This window comes from Rhamphochromis sp. 'chilingali', assembly GCF_963969265.1.
Source record: "Rhamphochromis sp. 'chilingali' genome assembly, chromosome: 6".
Classification (NCBI taxonomy): Eukaryota; Metazoa; Chordata; class Actinopteri; order Cichliformes; family Cichlidae; genus Rhamphochromis; species Rhamphochromis sp. 'chilingali'.
Window position 1 is genome coordinate 13,950,870 of NC_137933.1, and position 5,732 is coordinate 13,956,601.

At 39.7% G+C, this 5,732-nt stretch overlaps 1 long non-coding RNA gene across 1 annotated transcript; it reads right to left on the reverse strand.

Annotated features, from left to right (window-relative positions):
• Positions 1–1,559: 1,559 nt before the first annotated feature.
• LOC308398607 lies at positions 1,560–2,615 on the reverse strand. The gene is made up of 3 exons (XR_013971974.1): positions 2,478–2,615; positions 1,773–1,950; positions 1,560–1,697 (listed from the first exon to the last, which is right to left on the reverse strand). It is a non-coding gene; the product is annotated as an uncharacterized lncRNA (long non-coding RNA).
• Positions 2,616–5,732: the final 3,117 nt, after the last annotated feature.

Genomic DNA, 5,732 nt, shown 5'->3' on the forward strand with positions numbered 1-5,732 from the left:
AATAATTGTCATGTTGTAAGTTTGCATTTGAGATGCAGTAGCCTGGCACAAAGACACAAAACACTCCAGGCTTTGTCCACAGTGAAAAAGAAAACATATCACTTCCACTTCTTTAAGTAATTCATGTGCAATCAAAATAAATAAATCTGTATATATATATATATATATATATATATATATATATATATATATATATATATATATATATATATATATATATATATATATATATATATATATATATATATATATATATATATATATATATATATATATATATATATATATATATATATATATATATATAAAAAAAAGACGGTATGCTCTTCTCTATGTAAATTGAGCTTCGAGAAGAAGATGCTCGATTTTCATCCTGACCCCTGCCTTTTTCTGAGGAGCCAACTTCTTAAACACTTTCGTGAGGGTCATAAAGTAATACTCATCGCAGTCTTGTGGTTTTGGAGTGTCTGTCTGTACTCCTTTGTGACATTTAGAGGAGTCCATCTCTGTACTCCTCTTCATTTTCCTCCCAGTGTCACATTTGCCTGATCTGGTGAAACTGTGAGACACAGAATGGCCGCCGCTGGCTCTGTGGCTGTTTTGGCCCTCTGAATCTTGGCCCTCTGAATCTGAGACGATAGTTATGCCGTTACCGTTCACATCCCTCTCCTGTAAAGATAAAACATTTTTTAAACCAATTAAAATCTCTTGGATGACTTTCCTTTTTGTTGGTTTGATGCTCAATTGGTAGAACTGGTTCCACATCAACAACGTTGAAAGAACACACTGAAACATTTGGAGCTATTAAGCAAATAGCTTAAATATGTGCAGGGTTCTTTCAACAACGTTGAAAGAACACACTGAAACATTTGGAGCTATTAAGCAAATAGCTTAAATATGTGCAGGGTTCACATCTCGCCATAAGGATTGTGGTAATCAGTGGGACCTTCAACCGATGTTAGCATATTTAAATTTAGCAATGAAACAGAAGCAGCTGGTTGAAGGTAATGGGTATTAGGTGACTGCTGCTTGTCTGATATATGGCTGGCAGTGCATGATTTTATTAATATAAATAGAAAGGTACTCTGCTACAATTAAAGGTCTGTAAAAATCTTAAAATGAAACCCATTCTCTCAACCCCCTCAGCCCCAGTTATCATGAATGTTGAATATCAGAGACATCCACTCATTCTGGGCCATCTCTTTTTCCTTCAGAGAAGGGGAGCTGTGCCCCATCTATAAATTTCTTGGATGTCCCCCTGATGTTTTTAATAAATGCTGGTTTGCTTTGTTTGGACAAGCTGACCAATTGGAAGTGACTGAGTCTCTTTCTAAAGTGGCTACAGCTTTTCCACTAGACCACACACAAAGTATTTAATAAAACTATAGACATGCACACTAAATATTTAGGAACATTGTTAAGAGATAATGCATATCTGCTTTAACGTAGAGCATGTGCAGCACTACACCATCACACCCTCACCATGTCATATGAAGGGCTCCCTCTGTCATTTTGGAATCTTTGTGTCAATTCAGCCTGTAGTTTGGATAATTTCCGGACCCTCCTCTGTTGTTGCTCACTGCAAAATGACAGATGACTGTGGAAAGTTTTCCTTCTTATCACTGTGGCTTTGCAGTACAAACAGTGGTAATGCGCCTGACTTCTGCACTGGAGTCTACACCTGTGGAAGGTGTATTCTGAAACAGAAAAGATGTAAACATCATGATTAGGAATGAGTTGGTTTAACTTAAACTTAAAGTTCTGAAACATACTTCCAGTTTCAAAGGCTTCCCTTTGATGGCTGTCCAAGTGGATCCTAAGACTGGGGCGGTTTGTGGGTTTGAAAATTTCAGGTGAACAAAACGGACAATGAAATTTTCCTGGAGAACAGCAAGTGTTGCATTTTTGCAGAGCAGGAATAGAAGATCCCTTCCGGATAGACACGTGAAACTGGAACAGATAATAAAGTCATTAATCCGAAAATATCAGATGCACGAAGAAGGGCAGCCAATAACAAGTCCTGATTTCTGCTGGAGGTACGACAGCAAGGAAGCTTAGTAGAAATGCAATTACTTGGAAACAGCAATGTGGAATTATAAAGTTTTAATTTGTGTTATTTAATGTGTCCAATGCAAGGGAAAAAAATGTGTAATTCTGATTGCAGTTGAATCACTTTTAATGACTCTTAGACTATGTTTGTCAGCAACTGCTAGCCTTTTTCAGAGTTAAACTTACTCCTTTGCATCTCTTTGTTTAAGAGATGCAAACTGTTTGTTTGCATTTTTCTTTTTTGACCTTGTTTAGGTCAAAAAAGAAAAATGCAAACAAACAGTTCCTGTGACTAATGACTAGCTTCATTGTTAGCCACCTGCTAGATAAGCTGAATGACACTTAGTTAGTTGCCAAATAGAAAACAGTCAACCTGCTATGAAGGCAAAAGACTTATAATCAATGCTGCCTAGAATAAAAATACTTACATTTAACTGCTTGGGACTGTCCATCTTTCTCACAGAGCTACCTGAGGCCTGCTCTTCTTCTTTGGGGAGCTCACTGCAGTTTTTCACCCTTTATATTGCTTTGCTGCCTCCCTCTGGTTTTGAAGTGTCTGTCTGTACACATTAACATTTTTGTACTCATTTTCGTCATCCTCACGTTCACCTGACCAGGGGAAGCGTCGGTGCTCTGAAATGATAGTTATTTTGTTACAGTCAAAATCTTTGATGTAACTCGCCTCTTAGTGTGATGCTCAGTTTGTAGTAACATGCAGGTAACATTATTCAGCATGCCCACATCTTTCTAAAGGCTTATAAACCAGCTTTGTCACCGACTGCTAACCATTTTTAGGGTTAAAGTTACTCTTTTGCTTCTCTTATGTTAAATACAAATATAAGCAAACAATTTCCAGTGTTATGATAGCATACATATCAGCCTATCTGATATGTTGCCTGTAAGCCAATTAGCTACCAGACAGAAGAGTTAACCTCCTATGAATATAAAAGGCTCATAATAACTGTTAGTTGCTAGCTAAAACAATATTTGCATTGAACTGTTGGTCACTGTCCGTCTTGCTCACAGAACTACCTGAAGCCTTTTCCAGTCTTTTCTATGAATATAGCAGCAATTGGTTATCCTTTAAATTGCTTTACTGCCTCCTTCTGGTTCCTGTCAACAATAATTTGAGTCTTTTAATTGAATTTTACAAAACCTTTAACATTAATCCCCCCCCCCCCCCCTTTACTAAGTCCACAGCCTAAAGTACATGTGCAAACTTGATCGTAACTTGCACCAGTTCTGATGTAAAACTGTAACCACTGCTACAGTGGGGCAAAAAAGTATTTAGTCAGCCACCGATTGTGCAAGTTCCCCCACTTAAAATGATGACAGAGGTCAGTAATTTGCACCAGAGGTACACTTCAACTGTGAGAGACAGAATGTGAAAAAAAAATCCATGAATTCACATGGTAGGATTTGTAAAGAATTTATTTGTAAATCAGGGTGGAAAATAAGTATTTGGTCACCTCAAACAAGGAAAATCTCTGGCTCTCACAGACCTGTAACGTCTTCTGTAAGAAGCTTTTCTGTCCCCGACTCGTTACCTGTATGAATGGCACCTGTTTGAACTCATCATCTGTATAAAAGACACCTGTCCACAGCCTCAAACAGTCAGACTCCAAACTCCGCCATGGCCAAGACCAAAGAGCTTTCGAAGGACACCAGGAAAAGTATTGTAGACCTGCACCAGACTGGGAAGAGTGAATCTACAATAGGCAAGCAGCTTGGTGTGAAAAAATCAACTGTGGGAGCAATCATCAGAAAATGGAAGACATACAAGACCACTGATAATCTCCCTCGATCTGGGGCTCCACGCAAGATCTCATCCCGTGGGGTCAAAATGATCATGAGAACGGTGAGCAAAGATCCCAGAACCACACGGGGGGACCTGGTGAATGACCTGCAGAGAGCTGGGACCAAAGTAACAAAGGTCACCATCAGTAACACACTACAACGGCAGGGAATCAAATCCCGCAGTGCCAGACGTGTTCCGCTGCTGAAGCCAGTGCATGTCCAGGCCCGTCTGAAGTTTGCCAGAGAGCACATGGATGATACAGCAGAGGATTGGGAGAATGTCATGTGGTCAGATGAAACCAAAGTAGAACTTTTTGGTATAAACTCAACTCGTCGTGTTTGGAGGAAGAAGAATACTGAGTTGCATCCCAAGAACACCATACCTACTGTGAAGCATGGGGGTGGAAACATCATGCTATGGGGCAGTTTTTCTGCCAAGGGGACAGGACGACTGATCCGTGTTAAGGACAGAATGAATGGGGCCATGTATCGTGAGATTTTGAGCCAAAACCTCCTTCCATCAGTGAGAACTTTGAAGATGAAACGAGGCTGGGTCTTCCAACATGACAATGATCCAGAACACACCGCCCGGGCAACAAAGGAGTGGCTCCGTAAGAAGCATTTGAAAGTCCTGGAGTGGCCTAGCCAGTCTCCAGACCTCAACCCCATAGAAAATCTGTGGCGGGAGTTGAAAGTCCGTGTTGCTCGGCGACAGCCCCAAAACATCACTGCTCTCGAGAAGATCTGCATGGAGGAATGGGCCAAAATACCAGCTACTGTGTGTGCAAACCTGGTAAAGACCTATAGTAAACGTTTGACCTCTGTTATTGCCAACAAAGGTTATGTTACAAAGTATTGAGTTGTATTTTTGTTATTGACCAAATACTTATTTTCCACCCTGATTTACGAATAAATTCTTTACAAATCCTACCATGTGGATTCATGGATTTTTTTTTTTTCACATTCTGTCTCTCACAGTTGAATTGTACCTCTGGTGCAAATTACTGACCTCTGTCATCATTTTAGGTGGGGGAACTTGCACAATCGGTGGCTGACTAAATACTTTTTTGCCCCACTGTATCTATAAACAGTAAGTACAGTTATCAGTAAAGAAGTATGCACAAATCTTGAGTCACCGCTCTTGTCTTTATATTTTGCTAGAAAACTGCTAAATAAATGCAGCGATTTTTTGAGTTTGTACAGTTCTAATGAACATGACAGTCAATATTTATTATGACCATCTTTATCCTTTGACACACCCTGAACTTTCTTAGACAGCTTCCTTCTTTAAATAGTCTTCAGGAATAGTTCTTTAGGCTTCTTGAAGGACATTCAAAGCTCTTCTTTGAATGTTTTGCCTTTTGTTGTGTTCTCTGTCAAATTTCTCCCACACTAAGGTTGAGGTCCAGGCTCTGTGGAGGCCAATCCATGACTGATAGTTTTCCACTATGTGTTTTTCTATCTAGGTGAGCTTCCAATGCATTGAGAATGTGTTTGGGATTATTGTGATGCTAAAACAAATGCGGTTCCCAGAAACTTTCCAAATGGTATTTCATGCTGGATTAAAATTTCACAGCACTTTTCTGTGCAGAACAGCAGTTGCTGAAATGAAGCCACAAACCCTCGTGTTTTACAGAGGCTGTAGGCACTCACCTCACTCCTGACCTCCTCTATACTTGCTGATGATGATTTTGAAGCAAAAACCTTACATTTGGATTCATCACTCCATAAGACTTCTTGTCACTGATTTTTAGAACAGTTTTTATGTAACTTGGCATGCCTGTGCCTTTTCTCCCTGTTTCCTTCCTTGAGAATGGTTTCTCGACTACCACCCTTCCACTGTGAATATTTCTGATGATGCTTCAGTGAACAGTGTAGATGGAGCA